Source organism: Patiria miniata, unplaced genomic scaffold (genome assembly GCF_015706575.1).
Source record: "Patiria miniata isolate m_02_andy unplaced genomic scaffold, ASM1570657v1 HiC_scaffold_13, whole genome shotgun sequence".
In the NCBI taxonomy this organism is placed as follows: Eukaryota; Metazoa; Echinodermata; class Asteroidea; order Valvatida; family Asterinidae; genus Patiria; species Patiria miniata.
Genome location: NW_024037051.1, coordinates 5,320,153 through 5,341,470, shown reverse-complemented (window position 1 = coordinate 5,341,470; position 21,318 = coordinate 5,320,153). Strand labels below are relative to the sequence as shown.

Below are 21,318 nucleotides of genomic sequence, written 5' to 3'. Positions count from 1 at the left end.
ACTTGAGAGATTGCCCTTGATTCAGATCACAAAATGTTAAAGGCTTTAATTGTTATACAAAACTTCACACATAATGTTCCTTACAAAGTTGAAAAGCACAGCAGCTTGCTATAAAAAAATTTCATAATGAAGTTGGTAACATGTATTCTGTAATTTCTGTTAAACTACTGTACAATTGTGCATTTTAAGAGATAAATGTTTATAAGCACAATATTTCTAAAGGCAAATACACGTAATCCAATGATGGACACCACATAGGGCCTACTGACAATGAAAAAAGGGGGGGGGAATTAAAGCTGTCTAGGAGCAGATATGTGTTATAGGCCTAACATTTTACAAATCATTAAATATAAATCAAAATAGAAAAGTACAAATGTCAGACCACAGACTTTACAACCACTCACACCCATATGTGTATACACAGACCGTAGTTGCACAAATAAAATCTTTTATGAAACAGCTTGGAGGAAAATGTATGTAATTATCCGACCTGAAAACATGTATGCATTTTCGAAATAGAGATTTAAACTGCACATTTGCATAATAAATGCACAATGCAAGAGAACACTGTATGCGTAATTAGAGTACCCTCTTTAGCTTAATTAGTTTCCCAGCAAGTTGAGTATCTGCTCACAATCAAATTACAATTGTTGACAATAGTCCACACTACTTTTGTATGCACATCATGCATGAACTCCGATTGTAATTACATCAGCTTTCAATGCACACATGAATAATTAAAGAAATGCAGTTAAAAACAAAAATGCTGTAATACAGCGAACAACCAATATCTTACCTTATGTGAAGAGCAGTTTCTGTTTGTTCTCACTTTGTAGCTCTCAAAACTGAATGACAATTAAGAGTATATGAGCATATTACATGCATGCCTTCGCTAGCTCTTCAGTAAGACTAGATAAACTATGTGATACGGGCAAGAACTGTCTTCTCTCATTAGTCATCTTTGGTGCCGACAAGCGCTGACTGCTCTCCAACAACGCATCCACTGACCCGCACACGGCACACTGTATCCAGAACCAGAGTATGGGCACTGTGATGTAGCCGATGAAACAAGAGAGTCTAAAAAACTACATGGAGAACAATCAATGCCACACAGCTCCAGCAAGCCGCAGAAGCCAATGGGGGAGGAGCATTATCCACACTGTCGCACTGTAATTGGAGGAGAACGCAGCCGGGCAATTAAAGCATCTGTCATAACCGCTCATAATTGAAGATGCCTCAGTTAGTATCAGCTTGCTTCTTCACACACGCACGCATGCACATCATCTCCCAGGGACCATTAAAATACAGACAGCTGGCCACCACTCAGTCACTGGGCTGGCTGTAAATCCCAGGCCAGCATATGTAAATTTACGCGGGGGTTTTTGATTGTCCAAAGGCAGTGTATACAGTGTCAGTAGAATTTTTACAGCGGTATCAAGAGTTCAGAACATATATAGGAGAGATATGGACAAGATAAAATATGGGGGATGAAGATAGATAAGGTGAGAGGTGGTACATAGCAGAGGTAATCTGTCATATTACCCATGGTTCCTTGCAATGATGAGTGGGTGGAGCCTTGGGGGTTGATTGGAGGTGGCACGTCATCAATGCGCAAGCCCTTTTGGATTGAGCGTGGGTTCATTATTGGCTGGGTGGGTAACTTGATCATGTACCTGCGTATTCAGTTTCGCCGTTCCAACGACCCTCTGTGCCCTGCTGGATTGACAGTGATGCAGTGATGATGAACAATATCGAGTACAATGGTGTGGCAGTTCATCTTCTTCTTTTTTTAAGTATGTCATATGTAACCTTCTTTTGCCTTCACTGATATGGTTGGATCTCACCTTTTGCATAAAGTCCTGGTTGTGTGACTCACACATTTAAGCTGATCTTAAACGGTAGAAAAAATATTAAATAGGCCATATCTGACAACCAAAACTGATAACACTCATGAGAGAAGAGTTCCAAAAAGTAATCAAAAATTGCATAAAAGTGCACCCCTCCAGAACCTTGGTTCATTAATGACATTTGACATTCATGGATCCGGAGAAACTACACTGTCAATCTTGAAACTAAATGTATGCCTTCTACAGGAAATTATCTGCATTGTGAGTAGGCCTACTCAAACCTTTCAGTATCTCAATTAGCCCTATTTAGAGGAGAATACACGCCAGAGGAGACTTTGAATTAGAATTAACAACATTAACCCTCCTGCAGTCTGAACAGCCACAGACAGTCCAAAAAAAATCAATCATCTTCCCCTGCCATGTCTAATACACAAGCAAGTCACCTACAGTCAGATCAGGGTACTGTGACTAGTCAACAGACAAAAGCAGGCTAAAAGTGGTAAGCACAGCTGGCTAATCACCTACAGTCAAAGCATATTGTATGAAGTGACATTTCCAGTCACAGCCACTCAATCCTGCTATAATTATGTAGGCTGGGAGCTCTTTACTGTTTAAAAACAGCCACTTGATGGATTTTGAGGAGGGTTTTAATGCAACATGTACTTCATCTATTCAACTTTTTTGAATGAGATGTTTCAATACTGCAGGATGATTTTCAGAGAATTGGTGACACCATTCATGTTACAAAAATTCACGTTATTATTTCACGTCTATTATTCAATATTAGGTTTTGCTCTTCACCGACATATATAAACACTGTATTCTCAGCCTGTGTTACCTCCCGAGTGAAAGTAAGAAAAAATCACTCGGGTAGGACTTGAAGGGCAAAACCTAATATTGATTTACCGTTTCTTCACCCCAACGCAAAGTCCATCTTATGAATATGTCTTGTATTCTTTTCCTCACTCCAAAAAAAAAAAATCAAACAACTGTTTCTACAACTTTTAAAAGCTTACTATTTCACCAATAGATTTCACATACATGCATATTATGGTGGATCTGACTTGGAAATGTGTAAATTACAGGAATAAAAAACATGCTTGGCCGGTTTTAATCAAGTACGTTTAAAACCAGCAAGGGGCCTGGACGCTGATAATGGCCCAATCCAAACATATTTATTCCCATTGGCAATGTACGTTTCGGTCAAAAAGTCAAAACAAGTCAAAAATGCACAATTTTCAAATGATTTTGTTCAACAATTTTACCTTTTACCTGTGAAAAACCTCTCTTGCCATTTCTTTGGTCTGTGTCTCACACGCGTAGTGCTAAAAATCTCCTTTAATGGAGATCGACGAGCACACGGTGTGTACTGCGCAATGTGGTGCAAAACGCAGCGGTGCAGGAATTACCGGTAAGTGTTTAAACCAGTTGGTGTTTTATCAGCAGTTTAAAATCACCCACGTGACGGGGTCTCGACCAATAGAAATGAGTAAACTGTCTTAGGTACAATGTATTTATGAAGAGTGGTTAAATGACTGACTGCTGCTAACTCTCACACAATGGTAAATTTATTCTGACACTCAAAAATCAATTTTTGTCAAAAATGCATATTTGTTTGTTTTTTTGCATACCAACAGTCAACAGACCTCAGAATAATCTATAATAGATGTTCAAGTTTGCAGTGGCATGCATGTAGTCAAATCTACATGAATGCTATCGCAAACCTAACATGAACTTTCCACCAAGCAAACCTTGAAGTCTTCAGAATGCTTCTACCATGGCTTCATTTTACAATCTAGCCAGAAGTGAATTCATAAAATTGACGACATCAGCAAATTTCCAATGAGCCATTTAAAATGTTGCCATGCTAACCTGATCATTTCTCATTATATGCATGCACTCATGTATGCACTGTGCCCAGAAGGGAAATGTGCCCAAAGTAGACAGGGTGAATTTCCTGCCCAACATGTATGTGGGTGTAAGGAGGTTGGCAAGAGGCTGGGCAAAACAGGGGAAGGGGAAGGTCTAGCAGTTGACTCACATAGAACGCCCCACACTGAAACAGGACCGTCAAAACTTTAAAGGGAGAGTATATCATTTGCAGCTATCCATAACCTAACTGACCAAATTATTGTTAAAAGGCTTACTTGGTTTAAAGGTAGAGTCCATCATTTGCAGCCATCCGAAAAGTAACTGGCGTAATTATTGTTGAAAAACTAACTTGGTTGAAAGATAGTAAGGAGACTAAACTCCCTGTGAAATTATTCTTTCTGGGAAGCTGTCATTTTGAAGTAATCAACGAAAGAAGGCATTTCCAATGGTGATTCTTAAGAAGCACCGTTGGAAAATTTAAATTAGTAGTTCGTTTTGTTATTCAGCGAAGCGCGCACAAGTATTCGAACGACGCACACGCGCGCGCGGTTGTTATAATTCGTCGGATCAGTGCGCGACGTCGCGTATAGTTGCAATTCAAAACAATTCAAAACATGATTCAGCAACTTTTGATTTGAAATTGAGATCTTAGAATGCTGTTTTTCTCGGAATGTACAGCTGAAGCTTAGCTGAAACTTCATCAGGTTAGTTGCTCAGTATCTTTCATTAGATTTTGAACTCTTTTGTTGCTTCAAACGAACAAAATGCACAAATTACAAATGATGGACTCTACCTTTAAAGATAGTTGTGGCTTTAAAGTCCCTGTGAAATTATGCCTTCTGGCATGCCACAATAAAAGAGCTCATTTTCAAAGATGAGTCAAGTGATGCCTTTTTGGAAATTTCCTGTTAATAGTTGGTTTGTAATTGGGCGAATCCGTGAATGGGTTCACACAAATGTTGACACTGCGCACACGCGGTTGTTATTATTCGTCGGTTCAGTGCGTGAAATCGCGTACCTCCAATCGGCTGAATGAGAACGTGTTCCTGATGCTGATTTCAGGGGCCATTCAAAATATTACTCGGCAACTTTTGAAATTGAATTGATATCGAGATCCTAGAATAGGCCTATTGTATTCTCTGAATATACAGCATTCACAGAGCTAAAACTTCATCAGGTTAGTTGTTAAGCATGCGTCTTTAGATTTTATTGTATTTTTAAAAATACATATGTACAGCTTTGAGAGATTTTACCCAAATGTCAAAATCCTTCAGTTACTCATATTTGACCCACTGCCCAGTTCTGTCTCAGTCATTTTGCAATTACACCCCTTTTTTTTAAACTAAAGTTTTACTGAAAAAAAAATTGGCTTTATTCTGACCTATCATCAGTGAAGCCATTATCAAACCTGACAACAGTTAATTGAAGCAAACAATCCTCTGAGATACACGTATATATGTATCATACAGGTTTTCCTGCCCACGGTCAATGCCACCACACAAATAGATTCCATAGATGCATGCTTTTTATCAGGACCGCCGGCCTGTCCCTAATTGACAACTCACGGAAACCAACGACAAGGCCCCTCCTGGTTCAAACCCCTTGGATTTAAGGCCCACACGCAATCACTGGCGGTGGCGATGCTGGGTGGTGATGATGACTATGATCACTGAAAGGAGGGAGGGGAGTGACTCGATCTATTATGAGACTGGCTGGCTTAATTGCCGTCGCGTGGATGTCTATGTGCCTTAATTGTACCCCAAAAGGTCAAACTATAAGTTTGGGCTAGTTTGGCTTGCGGAAAGCTGAAAGGGACTCAATTAGTTTTGCAGAGTACAGACAACATTTGAGAGGAGAAAACATTTCACGGGCCATTTTTAAAAGTACATCACAGGATTTGAATTTTTGTGCATTTTATTTCGTTTGAAGCAACAAAATTGTTCAAAAATCTTAATTACTGTAGGGTGCATTATCATGTGAATTAAGTTTCAGCTCCATGGATACTAAGAGAAAACAGAGAAAACCTACACCATGTATGCACAATTTTGATCTCTTAAGTGAATTGTGTCTGATTCAAAAGATGCCATTTCATATTTTGACCTACATCCTAATGATTCTCATTCAGCTGGTTAGTGCATATGTACAAGTACGTGACGGTCAAGGTCCCAGTGGATGGGTTATCCTTGCAGTATCCAATGAATATCCTCAAATTAAAAAAAAAGAGTGTGGCCGTGGGCCGCTAAATTAAATTTAATTTAATTTAATTAAAAAAACATGTACATGTAATCCCCATTTAATTATATCCAAAACTGATGACATATTCAATCATTCATACAACCATAAAGCTAAGACAAAAATTGCAATGGTAGCACATGTGATATACGCAATTGAGGTCCATGTGTACGTGCAAATGCTTTGCAATCAGTCAAAATGTAATTTCTGTAAAATTCCAGAGATTTCCCTAGGCAACGGACAATACGTGTTGCTGGGACAAGGATTATGCTTGGGAAAAACCCCGAAATGGTAACCGTGAAGCGGTGAGCGAACACACGAAGCATGGGCTTGGCTGGCTCCCGATTCACGAAGCCTCAGTGCTATGACTTTGAATGTTAGTAGCATTGGGAAGTCGGGAACTAGACGCGGCCGTAATCATAGATAGGCCTATAGATAAAAAGACTAGATCGGCAGCGCGTGCATACGCTGGGCCTTACCTTGAGGGTCACGTGCTGGAGGACAGATATAAAAAACCTGTGCCAAACGCAATGCCGTTTACACGTACAATGCACTGTGCATCGGCACCCTGGTCTACATGTGGATTGCGTTTTCAGTCCCTACCTGATTCCATGGGTTTCCCCCCGACTATTCTTCTGGGGTTTTCCTCCCACCTCTAAAACTGCAATTTCTTCCCATTGTCTTCTCTACAGGTTTCTTCAGGCTTGCAAGCTACAGTGCCTGGGGCATGCACTTTTGAGGAATCCTTGGTTTCATTACCAGACATAAATAAATAATTTAATAATTGTTTACTTCGTTTTGTATGAATAACAAGGAGTAAATGCTTCAGATTTCAAATAAGTTTGTCATTTCAAGGCTGGGTTGGGGCAACCTTGAAATTATAAAGCAAATAATTCTGCTCAAAAATTACTGCATTTATTAATGTTAATCGCGAAAAATTAATATTAACAAAGTTCATAAAGTACATATGATACCATGTTCATATGAATAAAACATGGCATTGGCTTTACTTCCAATTTTTAAGCATAAATTTACTCAAATCTGTATGAATAAAAATTAAACGAACGCTTTTACTGAAAACCATTTGCTAAAATCTGAAAATAATTACTATTTATGTTTTAGCTTGTGCTACCCTATAAGCGTTTACTTCATTTCATAAGAATAAAAAGGAATAAATGCTTCAGATTTCAAATATTTACTTGTCATATTTCAAGGCTGGGTTGGGGCTACCTTGAAAATATAAAAGAACATAGGCCTAAGTCTGCGCAAAAATTGCTGCATTTATTAATGTTAATCGCGAAAAATTAATTTTTACAAAGCGCATGGAGTACAAATTATACCATAGTTCATATGAATAAAAACCTGGCATTTGCATTTACTCGCATCTGTATGAATAAGAATAAAGCAAACGCTTTTACTGAAAACCATTTGCTCTTTAGTAAATGGCCTGCACAAAATGTAAAGGTTTACAGGTTTATAAGTTGGCAGAAAATAAAATTATCGTAACCAAAACGGAAAGCGGCACGTGTTTGCGTACCGCGTACATGTATACTCGGTGTGCATTTTCAGCTTCGTGCGCAATTGAGCTAGGTCACATGCTGGAGGATACATTGAGCTGTATGACTTTATGTACATTGTTTGCGCGTCCACGAGAGACCACTATAAAAATGGCGCACATTTATCGCACAGTGAGTGGGGGCGTATGCACGCGCTGCCTGTCTGTAATACAGACTGCAACCGCCCCACCACGCTCGCGTTGCGTCCAGGATGAGCTTTATAATCAATTTTTTAAAATGTACTCGATTTGTACTCCCGAGTACTAGAGTCGAGTATCGAGTCCAAACCAACGAGTCTGTGCAAAATTTGAGTACAATGAATCGAGTACGGGCCGAGTCCAAATAATTTTCGAGTACTGATAGTCGAGTACAGGCTGAGTACTTGCGTGTACTCCAGTTGTACTCGAGTAGGAGCATGAGTACGAGTACTCCAACACTGGTAGTGCTATAATTACATGACTTGCAAGAGAACACAAATTATTTGTATAGGAACAGTTATAGATTTAAATGAGAGATCGCCCCATAAATCACATTTTCAACTGAGGAGGTAAATTGCTTAATCACAAGGTCAGAATTCTATATGAAGTGAAGGGCATTCAGCCGTGTTTGAATTATTTAATTAATAAATTATATGTTTTTTTGTTTAATTAGTATATTCGAAAAATGGAAAATACAATAGGTAATTAAACATTAAAACATAGATGTTCTGCTCTCAGGGGTTCAAATATTTTCACAATGTATGAGTCTACATGCATTGTACACGTTTTTAACAATAGGCAGAAAGATCAGACTGGACTATCATTATTCGTTTTTGTTTGTTAATTGGATTGTTTGTTTGTTTGTTTATTTGTTTTATTTAATCAAGATAAACTGGACAAATTTCTAGGAGAAATTTATGTGATTTCTCCAAATCTGCTCTGAAGCTAAAGAAAAATATGAATAGAAAAAAGGAGGAAAATGGTTATTCTCCACTTTTCAAACACTTCTGCACTTGTGCATGTGAAAGTAAGCAACAGCATCCATGGGCAAACTATTCTTGTCATATCTGGCTGGGGAGCACGAAAACAAGAAATGATGAATTAAATGCTTGTCGGGTTGAGAGGTACCCGCCAATAAAGGACCATTTCAAGGATCTGAAACAAACAACATGCAAGAGCAGCTGGGGGGTATTTCCCAAACCAAAAGCATTTATAATGAGGGTTTTTGGAGCTTTTAGCCCTCACCTCCAAATGCAGGAAATGCACAAAATGCACAAAGAAGACAATAAAACTCAATAGCCCGCTGCTATTTGGGCCATATATGTTCAGCACAATTAAATATGTTCTAATAAACATACACTGTGTATCAAAAAAATGCAAACAAAATATAAAGACATGCCAGGCGTAGAATGTTTAACCAACATAGATAATATAGGTATGGTTTGAAAGATACGCCTTTCCACTTAAAAAAAAAGAAGAGATATCATCAAACGTCCAAATCTGAAAAATTTTGTTATGAGTTATGAGCATAAATTTTCCAAGAGAGGTCAAATTGAAGATGGGACCAAGATTTCAATTATAGGCATTGGGACAAAGGTAGCCTAATTGCCTCTGTGTGGATAATTGCCTGGCCTAAAAAACATGTGTTTAACAAGTAATCACAAATCTAAACACTTACTTGCTATCTGTTTGTAAACATGTTTACATGCATTTTTAGCATGAGGTGATAGCAAGAAAGTGTTTAGAATTGTACTTACTTGCTTTAAACACATTTTGTGTAGGCCGGGCAATTCACAGAGGCAATTACGCTAACTTTGTCCCAATGCCTAAAATTGAAAACTTTGTCCCATGGTCAATTTGACCTCACTTAGATAATCCAGGCACAAAAAAAATTGTCACAGAACTGTTAATTATTTTATAATTATTAAAAGAGTTGGGAAATTGTGCCAATAACACCTGATTATAGAGAAGACTGTGGCATTGGAGTCTCATCATAGCAAGCTTATGAATTTTCTTTTACATTTTTTTTCAACCAAAGCTCTTGGAAACACTTTAAATATAGTGTACCAGTGGTTGCATTGGTGAAGGCAGCATACTTGCAATGGTGAAGACAAAAAGCCAATATTTACTAAGTAAAGTCTACAAATTGTTCTTTTTTTTAACAGAATTAACCAAAAAGTGCTATACGTGTACATGTATATATATATAAATTTGTTTAACAAGTGCAGCATCACGTCATTTAAAAACAAAATCCATATTATTAGAGCCTTTTGGCAAAATTTAAGCATGTTTGGGCTGTACAAATGTAAAGCTACATACAGACATTGTGTATTGCATCCTGGTACCTCCACCACTAGTATTATGTCTATAGTACACCGGCATAATTAAATTTGTGTCGTAAAAATTACCATGCATAGCAGAGGGTACAAGTAGACACACAAAAAATATGCATATGAACTGGCATGTCTGTTTCTGGGGGTTGTCTGTACTTTTTGTTGAGAGATGTCACGGTAGAATGCAGTTTAGCTAATTAATCAGTCTTTGTGTGGACAAAATGAACAGACATGTCTGTTTTGGGCTGTCTGTATACTTAGTGTTTAGAGCTGTCAAGGTAGAAAACAGTACAAAAAGTTCAGCTAATCAGTATTTGTTTGGACAAATATGATATGTGTGTCCTCTGCTCTGTATATTCAGTTTCCATCTGTTTCTGCAAGCATCTGACATTTCCAGGTGTGTGCAAGCCCTGACAAGCCATAGTCCTGCCCCAGGCTAGGGATGAGCTAGTCTGACAAAGACCACATTGTGGCTTGAGGGAGGGGGCCCTAGGCTGTATCCTGCATGCCCTGAAGACAGGTGGAGCGAGTGAGGGAATGGGGGGGGGGGGGGGAGACTACAGGTTGATGACTGCCATTCGCTTGACCTTTGCACTTTTTAGAGTGGAGTTGCGCAGTAAAAATCAATGAAATGCAGTTGTCTCAGTCAGCTTGTTTTATGAGTGGGAGTTCTCTATGATATATTGGACCAAAAGTTTTGTAAGAAAGGACATTCATGTAGAATTCACAGGATTCTGACGTTTGCTATGTTATGTCATTTTACCATGATTGACTGAACAAACGTGAAAGTGCTAAGTCAATTTTTGCAGCTGGAGTGCGTTCTGAGAAAGTGAAGGAATTGGACCCTGCTCAGGTGATGACAGCTCAAATTGAATATGTGACGACATTTTGTCCACATAATTTCTGTATCTAATATTTCACCCTTTGGAATATGTCATGTAGTACATGTGTAGCATTACATGTATATGTATTTTGTACATGTCTGATTTAAAAGTCTGCAGCTGCAGGAATACACTGCTAGACCATGCACACTTAAGGGGTACAGCTGAAAGGTCATGCATAGTTTTGCATACTCCAATTATGTATATTATTCTTTTATTTTCCAAAGGTTAAAATGCACTGGCATTCTTTGAATTTCAATCAGGTTTTCCATAAGGGGGACCCTGGACCAATTAAGCTACAGCTTACATGTATACACAAAAGCATTTAAATACCATGAATACTAGCTGCCCTGCACATTATTAGAAACAACCAGATGGTTTTATAGCTAGCTCTTCAAACTTTAATGTGAACTGAAATCTGCAGACCATGCAACTTTGCATTTCATGTGTGGACATGTCTGCCTAGAAAGTTTTAACAACAATTTTTCGTCTAAATGTAAATTAATACTAGAGCTGTCCTTTTTTGAATAATTTAGTATTCGATTGCTCGAAAAGTCATTTGACTGAGTGTTTGAAGAGTGCTACATGTAAGTCAACTTTTGCACCTGGAGTGCATTCTGAGAAAGTGAAGGAATTGGACCCTGCTCAGGTGATAACAGCTCCCGATTGAATATTTTTTTATATGTGACTACATTTTGTCCACATTTTTTTTGTATCTAATATTTCACCCTTTGGAATGTGTCACGTAGTGCATACATATTTGTGTGTAGCATTACATGTGTACACAATTTAAAAGTCTGCAGCTGCAGGAATATGGGCTTCGTGCCTGTAAGAACCCCCTTCAACGGCAAGGAAAGGAGAGTTGGGGGAGACCTAGACTGGTTCCCGGTCCATCCACTGCATATTTCGCATGATCAAAAGTTATTGGGGTAGGGACTAGTCTGTGAGACCATCGCAAGTTAAATTCAAACGTATTCACACGCTGACGGCGCCTCACGATCATGGGCGAAGATGCGCGAAGACACTATGGCTAGGCTTTGTGCTAGTCGTGCGTACTTCGCGCGAACCACTGTCCCGTCCAAGGGGCTCTCAAAAGTGGTTAAAACGCGCCCTCTTTTGTTAATGGTGAAATCGGAGCCCATACAGCATACTGCTAGACCATGTACAATTAACCGATACAGCTGAAAGGTCATAGTTTTGCATACTCCAATTATGTATACTATTCTTTTATTTTCCAAAGGTTAAACGCACTGGCATTCTTTAAATTTCAATCAGGTTTTCCATAAGGGGGATCCTGGACCAATTAAGCCACAGCTAAATACATGTATGTACACAAAAGCATGGAAAATACATGTACCATGAATTACTGCCCTGCACATTATTAGAAACTACATGGTTTTATAGCTAGCTCTTCAACTTTAATGTGGACTGAAATCTGCAGACCATGCAACTTTGCTTTTCATGTAGAGATGTCTGCTTAGAAAACACATTCTAAATGTAAATGAAGAGCTGTCCTTTTTTTAATAATTTAGTATTCGATTACTCGAAACTACGTTTGACTGAGTGTTTGAAGAGTGTGCCAGTTAAAATGTGCATATGGAGATCGAAATGAAGTATTTTATAACTGTAACAGGGCTTTAACCTGCTAAAAGGCTGTGAATAATGAACTGCCGTCTACAAAATTTTTACCATTGACAAAAAAGTGGCAACTGACAATAAAGCGCTGCAACTTAACGATAAAATAACATCACAGTCGTGTGTGTATACTATGTGCACATTAATTTTTTTTGTTCGAATATTCAAACCGGCAAAAAGTTATTTGAATATTGGGTTGATGATCGAATATTCAAATATGGGAGGGGGCCCCTAATTTTCCTTACTTGCAGCAGAAGTTGAATTGCAAAGGACACAGCTACAACTTGGTCGAGCTGAAAGCTTGTAAAGGCGCCTTAGGCAGCCGCAATATGACCCATATGTCTTAACATGGAGGACACAGCAAGATCCAAAGTGTTGATTTTTGCGAAGGATTTCACAGAACCGGGAGACAAACCCTTGTGGCACAGGAGACAATCATCAAACAATTCTGCTCGCATATGACCCGAGCCAGGAATCAAACCCGGACCACTTCTTTGAGAGGCAAGCGCTTTATGCACTTGGAAAACACAACCTGTTCTAAAATGAGCTGACTTTGGCAAATGTTCCCAGGGTTTTGGTTTAATTCTGTTCACGTGCAAGTTTACCATGGAGATGTGGATATTTCCACAGGACCACTCAAGTACCTGGCATTTTCCAAGCATTTTTCCAGCTCTTAGAACTACAGTTTAAAGATTTAACCTCCATGCCCTCCGAAACACCCCACCAAAAATAATGAAAATGTTATGATTCCCTCCCCCCCCCCCAAAAAAAATAACAATCAGGATCCTGTCTGCTGACTATATACTAAAGGTGAAAAAGTGTGGTGAAAGGTACACGGACAGGCACATGTGTGTATTATAATATACACTGCAATAATTTGAAAGACAACACACTATATCAATAATTAGCCAAACTGGTAACTAAGAGATGGAAAACTGTTCTCTGCAAAATACAAATGTATTTTCCATTTACTAGCACATGCATAAATGCACTAAACTCACTAATTATCTGAAATTATGTTCTTAATGTTATGTACAAACACCATTTCCAAAAAAAGCCAAATACTTTAATTAGATCCCTGTATACTTCAAATAAATCACCTGCAAGTACAGTGGGTTGTCTGTAAAAGAAATAAGTTGCAACAATCTTGACTCACTCTTTAAACTTTGTTGCCGTCTCCTTCTGAGCGAGCCAGTGAGTGCCCGAGCTAATCTGGATGTGGGCAATGAAGCAACAGGCAGCTTGTTAGTCATACTTCTGCTTTTGCAGACACAAGCACAGGCGCAAAACATGGTCCACAACATCTGTGAAACTTGTTTTAGTTCAAAACTCCTTCCAAAAGGCGTATGCACCAGTTCTCAGGCTTTACGGTCCCAAAATTCAAAAGAAATGGATTTACGAACACTAGAAATCCATGGACGGTCCAGCAGAACAGTCGAACTATGTATGCACACTCAATAATGAAACCATGCAGGTTTTGAACATGACTCGAATGGAGCTGGCTATGATGAGTGATATTTATAGACAGAAATCTGCAGTTCGGTGGGGTGCAGATCCCTCAATATAAGAAGTTCGCAGGGTGTCTAATTGACCTTAAGGGAGCACAAGGGAGCCTTTTGAGTCAGCCCTCTGCGATATTACATACAGCCCTGGAAAGGCACCGTATTAGCCTAGACGTACACGTAGACCGTACACGCACATACATCACACACACACACAGACCCAGACCCGGGCATTCAGAAAATGACGCACTTCCCGTCACACTGTGCCATTCATCCCAGAAAATCCCTTTATGTTTCGCGAGATAACGAGGGACCTGAGCAGAGCAGCACTCACGCACACCTAGATCTGGGAACCTTTGTGACTACGCTGTCTGACGTTAAACGCATGCACAGTACTTTTGGGCCTCCTTGCTATTCGCAAGTTCTCCTTTTCATCAAATGTAAGGAAATTTACGTAAGTATGTGTAAAATTATCTCTATAATATGGAAACAAAAACTGAAGTTTGATTCAGCTTCTAAAAAAAGAGAGGACTTTTCAGGACATTTTAAGACATGGATGATAAAAAGACAGAATGTGGTACTCAGAAATGGAGTTTCAACGACGTCATCATTGCAGATGTTACCATCTCTACATTTCCAGAGGTGGCTTTATAAAAGTATACATGTATTTTGTTGGAAAAAAAGACAGGACAAGATAAGCCTTGATGAATCATACAGCTTGCTCCGATTTTATAGGGGGAAAAAGTCACTACATAAAAACTTAAGTACCAGTGGAACGACACAAAGAAGGTTCAGTAATTTATTATATTAAATTCACAATTTACAGTCACAATTTGGGTGTATACTATGTTCCCCAATACCGATGTTCCCTAACCCTAACCCTAACCCTAACCCAACCCTAAGAATTTTGGGGAACATAGGTATATTGGGGAACATCGGGTATAGACCCCGATATGATTGATGTTCATGCAGGGGCGTTAATCTCTTCTCAAAAGTGTGTGTGTGGGAGGGTGGGGGGGGGGGGGGAAGGACACACCTTGATCAGAACTAATGCGAGCGCCAAGCCCTTACAGTGTGGGGTTTGGGGCTCGCTTAGGGTCCCGAAACAAATGTGATTATAGATGCTCTCTGTGGTGCGATCTTAGGCAATTTATGATCACTTTAACCAATTCTTTTTTTAGTAAAACATAATCATTTAAACATTATTTATGAGGTTGGAGTAATTGAATCAGCTATTCTGAGCTATAGGCATGGGGTTCGGGGCCTGCATAAGGGCCCCCATTTTTTTTTTTATTCTAGATGCTCTGCGGTGCCAAAAATCATCATTATTTTAAACACCATTTTCAAGGTCGGAGCAACTGAATCAGCTATTCTGAGCTGTAGAATCAAATAATAGGCTACAATTTGTGTTCAGCGACGAAAAAAGTATGGGGGGGGGCGACAAACGATGATATTCCCCCACTTTACCCCCATTGATTGACGCCAATGTGTTCATAGTCTCACTTTTCTTAATGTGTGGCCACAGCTGAAAAGAAAAACAATTTCCAACATGTGTACGCCTAGAGCCCCCTTTGTGACGTATCCGGATCCTGCCTTTCAAATTCACAATTTCAAGGAATGATACAGAGCTCCAATACTCTCGAACAGCAAGTCTATGGACTTTGCGTGTGTGACCTGACCCACATTTATCAAACACGCTCCCGCATATATTTGTCTTTGGCTATACCTGTGTAATGTAGTTGGCTTTCATCCAAACTCCAAAATCAAATTTAACTTATCACGTTACACTGAGGGAGACAGATTGTTCAAAACAAGTTAATAATACTGTACTTCTTATCTAGCTTTTGCACGTTAAATCCAGACTATTCAAGCTCCGTTAGACATTCTATCTCATGGATTTCCATGTCACCAGTTAACAAAAAGTGGGAGAAACTGCATTAACATCCACAGCCAAAGTAGTTTCTCGGCATTTATAAAGGCAATTAACATTCAAATGCCCTCTTGGAAAAAAAAATCATTGAGTTAATTTTTTTCTAGTGAAGCCCCAAAAAATTAACAATTTCAAATTGTGATCTTGATTTGGTCAACCAAACCATTAAATGTTATTATTAAAAAAAAAAAATGTGGAATTTTTTTTGCATAACATTTGTATGTAGGAGAAAGGCCCTTCTAATTCCTAACTTGAAACTTACATTTTCTATGTACTTTTGTTGGATGTTGACAAACTCCAAATACATGCACCATGTGTATGTATTATCTACATATGGTGCACAAACTTAGAGTTCATAGAAATGACACTGAGTTATGAGTAGGTTTACAAGTGAAGTTGACAAATAGGGCCTTACCTGTGCCAGATGGTTTCCTTTACTTTTCCTGGCAGACGATGTGCAATCGAATGTACGTACAAGTAATGCCAAAGTCATCATTGAATAACTGAGAAGCCAGAGCTGTGTCCCATAGTTTACAGCTGTGTCTCTAACACCTAGTACTTGGACATGTGACCAACAGAACAAAGAGAAAGAGGATTTTCAACACACTTCCAGTCCATACAAAGTATATACAGGTTTAAAACATTAGGCGACAACAGGATAAAGGAAGAATTCATTAAAGTAATGCACAGTGCAATTAGGACAATTATTAGGGTTACAACACACAAATGACTGACTGTAGAAAAGGAACTGCATGTTACGTACTTCTATGGTACACTGTATGTCCCTTTTCTCTGAAACACTAACAGGATTTTGGACCATGTCCCCAAAGGAATTTTTGGTGACCTTTCTGACCTTTCTGTGTTAAACGTCTGACCCTTAATGGTGCAGTGGCAGGGAATCCTCTGGGGTATTAGGGACTGGATCCATGGGGATTAAATGGGATTCCTCTGGCTTTGATTTGTCCTTTGGCAAATTGGATGTTTATAAATTAGTCAGGTTAAGCGGGGAATAGATGAAGAATTTTTTTAAGGGCATACTGGCAACTGTTGTTTATGGTGGAAATATCAATATTAGACTGCTAACAAATATATTTCAAATAACAAAATGCCATTTTGGATGCATGCTAAATTTTTGGATTTATGCACAAATATTCCCACAAAAAATATTTATTATTCCCCAGACTGAATTGTATTGGAGCCCTTAAACCTCCAGGCCAATTCCAAGTCTGATAGAGTCACTGGCCCGAGTCCAAGTCCAAGTCGGATCGAGTCACTATTTAATTCCAATTAAGTCGGTAGCATATAGCCATGGTAGCTAGTTCAAGTCCAAGTCAATAGTCACTTGAGCTGAGTCTGAGTCTAAGACATGTGTAACGAATGTCAAGTCCAGGTTAGTGTCATAATTCACCCAGGCGCAGTTCTAGGGGGGGGGGGCTAGGGGGGGGGCTAGGGGGGGGGGGCTTTAGCCCCCCAAAATTTTTGTCTAGCCCCCCCAAAATAAATTCTGTAAAAAAAAAATTGCATTAGCAAAAAGAAGGATTGTAATGTACATGCAAACGGTCTCCCCCTAAAGAAATGGTTTAGACAAGGGTGCATTTGTAGTTAATATAGTGTGAATGATTTTAGGATTTTATTGGCGCTCCCATTGAAAATATGGCATGAGCCCCCCCCCCCCCCCCCCCCTATTAATTTTCGGAGGCCTAAGTGTCTGGAGAAATAACCGGTCTACATTTCAGCACGCCTCCCTGGAAAAAATTCTGGATCCACCCTGCTAGCCCCCCCCCCCCAAAAAAATTATTGGTTCTAGAACCGCGCCTGAATTCACCTAAAAAAAATCAATACAAACCTAACACGACAATCTCTGAAAGAAGATGCATAAAACATGCAGATTAATCAAATATCAAAAAATGTTTCCATAATGCCGTTTGTTCTATAAAACAATGTTATAATAGAATACACTTAAAAGATACATCTAGAACTAATACAGTGTTAATTAAAAAATCTTTTATTTTGTGACGAAAAATCTTCAATTTCATTGAGTCTGAGTCAACATCAAGTCCTAGTCAAATAGTGTTGAGTCCGAGTCCAAGTCCCCACTTAATAGTGGCTCAAGTCCAAGTCATGTGACTCCAGGTAGACTTGAGTCCGAGTCCGAGTCCGAGTCAAAACATCTATGTTATCCTAATTCACAGTTATACCCATAATTGGCATTGGGGAGGGGAGGGGGGCTGTTGGAATTGTCACAAACAGAGCACTCTTACAGACTTGTCCGCAATTGTTGGAGGTACATGTACCAGTGAGCAAAAACCAATGTTAGGCATATAAGAACTCACAAATTGTTTATTCTTTAACCCTTTAAACCTTTCAAAGTAATATAACTGGCACAGAACAATAAGAATGATGTAGTATATTATTACAATATTTACATTAACTACAGGCACCCTGTATGTATGCCACCCCAACTGTATGCCTTGGCTGTGGTTTATACCTGTACAATAACAATTTAATGCAAATATGGTACACTTCAAAACACCAACACAATATTCACAAACTCCTGGTTCCATTAAGCTTACCGGTAATTAAAAGATAAACCAATTACTCTTTGTAGAATGTTAGGAAAATTCTGCACTTAACTTTTTCATGCGCAATTTTGTGTGTTTTTATATACATCAAAAAGTATGCTTTACTGTACGTAAAATATAACTCGTAAATCTGTGGAAACAATTAAGAGAACACTGTATGGACCAAAAACAAACAGTTGTACAAAATGCTTGTATACCCTCTTTAAAATGCAAATAAAATTTATTTTTTAAACTGATTTTCAACACCGATATGTACAATGTATAAATATGTAACAATCCTACTGTCCTCTATTTGTTGAGCACATTGGAGAGTGGGCAATTCCACATCGTGATACTCAGATGAGGTCTTCATGTTGTCCCCGTGATCAAATATAGATTTCTTTCACATACATTCGATGGATGACCCTTTCGTGGACAATCACCTGAAGGTTTCTCTGCTGATGTGGGGGCTACTCTTAAATTTGACATCATCCTTGTGTTGGGCAGTCATCTCCATCAGACTCAGCAGTGGCATGGGAAAACTCTTCAAAAGTTATGGTCTGCAATAAGTTATGGGCTGTAATTTTAATGATGTGTTGGCATTCCAACACTTCATTACAGCTGAATTCAGCTCCTCCAGCATGCATGCCCCCAGCATGGCATGCCCCCAGTGGAAAAAGTGTGTGTGGGGGGGAATGCCCCCCTGCCCCCCCCCCCCCCCCCTTTCCGCCACCAGTGCCAAAAAGAATCTAGCTCTCCTCTCAGTCTTCTTCACTTCTGCCAGGAACTCCTGATGGCTCTGCTTGTGATGGTGGCCAAGACTATATCACCTGTTCAACTGGTAGTGACATCTCCTGTGGAAGAAATGGGACACTGGGCAAAAATAACCTTGTGACCCCACATGCCTTGCTTAGAACTATGCCTTGCTTCTTCTGTGTCCTAGCAGTCCCGGCTTGACTACTCCTGTTCCAGCAGCTCCAATTGTTCAGGTCTGTATCTTCCAGTCCCCGGCGGACCACAACCCTCATACATGTCACCGCGCATCACACATCCATAGTCATGAGATGCCGCCTGCTCAAAGGGGTCTGGTTTGTTAAAAAAAACACAGGACCTTATATACAAATATTCGAAACACTTGGGAGTGGAAAATCAACTTCATGATACTCGGATGAGGTCTTCATGTTTGTCCCCATGATCAATGTACCAGTATATGTCTTTCACATACACTCAACGGACGACCCTTTCAAGGACAATCACCAAAGCTTTCTTCACTCTTGGTTGGCCTAAAAAATCAAGCTTGATAACTTTACTCTGGTGGGGCTTCAGATCGTCACTATGGACAATTCAAGGCTGCTGCATCTCTCTTGCTATTACTCTCATTCCAGTAAGAGCAATCAAAACCAATGCTACGATAAGTCACAAATGGGAACAGTAAAATAACAAAAATGAGGTTTATTATATACAATTTACACTAACTACCCTGTATAACATACCCAGACAATGTATGCCTCAGCTGTGGTTTATACAATTGTATGCTTATTATAGGGTAAACCTCAATACACCACACAATATTCACAGAGTCCTCATTTCATTGAGCTCAAAAGATAACATATCACTTCTTTTCAATATCAGGAAACCTCTGCACTTGTTTTGTACACAACTTTGGGTGTTGAAAAGATCTCAACTGGTGTTTTTAACATACAATTAACATATAATTCAACATTAAACATTTAGAAACAAGATGCAGTCCCTCTGTCGCACTGTCGCCAGTATGGCACTTATTTACAGGATGGTCGGGTAGACGCTCCTCCCCTGCTGAACCAGCTGACGCCTCATCATATGTTCCTGCTTGTCAGACAACAGCCAGCTCCAACTACGGTCAACATGCTGCCGTACGTGCCGAAAAAAGAAAACTGTTGGTGTGCCTTACCAAGGTGGCAGCAAAAACCTTTAGTATTATGTTCATACATATATGTTTGTGTTTTCTCTTCTCTCTGGTTGTTAATCAATGTATTTATTTCAGTGTATTTGTTATTTCAATTCTTTATTCTGTATCCATTTTCAAAAATACAAAAATACACAAATACACATGAAAAATACATAGAATGATAACAATTCATTAACCATCATATTGTAGCGTGACAGACCGCTGCCACCATTGAGCGGAATATCCCGAGTCCGTTTGGCCGAAAATACCACCAGCTTCCAGTGTAGTAGCTCACAGTCAGATGGGGGAAGGGGTATTTAAATAATAGACGAGGACAAAGAAATTATATTGGACACTGACAACTGGGTTTAGATTTATTATGTAAGATTTATTCAATACTCAACCGGCCTATAAGGGGTGTGCATATGTGAATTCATGTGCATATGTGAATTAATGCGCCTCTTATTTGCTTTGTGGGAGCCTCCTATTTGGGGGCTTATTGCGCACCGCGCCTCCTATAATGAAGGGTTTGCAGCCGCTTGTATAACGAGCGCCTCTAAATGCACACGGCTCTCCTCTGTGCTCTGGCCACGACTGCTCCATCAGCCTCCTGTGAATCCTAGTTAGATCCTGCAGTCAGCCTCCAGTGAATCCTAGTTAGATCCAGTCAGCCTCCAGTAGCTCGCTGTGATCCCAATCCCAGTGAGGGACCAGCAGTACTCGGATCTTGGGTCAGCCTCCCGTAGTGCCGCCTCCCGATCTGTTAGTTGATGCCCAGATCCTGAGTAAGCCTCCTGTAGCTCCTCCTCGCGCCATGCACGACTGGAGTCTCGCTTCCGCAGCCAACCAGCTATACTCACCAAGTCAACTTGCCCGGCGAGTCCCACACCAGAGAGAGAGAGAGAGAGAGAGAGCGACCGCGCGCGATACGCCTGTCTTTTATAGCCGAGCCGTGGACGTAGCAGAGAGTCCTACATGTATATTGCGTACATGGAAGGACTGTGCTGCGCGCCTAGCGTGCGGCGATAGCTTCCTCTTTTGATGCCTACATACAGCGCAGAGCT

The 21,318-nt window shown here is 39.7% G+C and overlaps 1 protein-coding gene across 1 annotated transcript in view; it reads right to left on the bottom strand.

Moving 5' to 3' along the window:
• LOC119720840 (ras guanyl-releasing protein 3-like) overlaps window positions 1-1,096 on the bottom strand; it is a 60,748-nt gene extending 59,652 nt beyond the window's left edge. Inside the window, exon 1 of the mRNA XM_038190701.1 lies at window positions 797-1,096. The gene's annotated coding sequence lies outside the window, so the exon portion shown is untranslated. The remainder of the gene's footprint in view (window positions 1-796) is intronic.
• Between the last annotated feature and the right edge of the window lie 20,222 nt (window positions 1,097-21,318).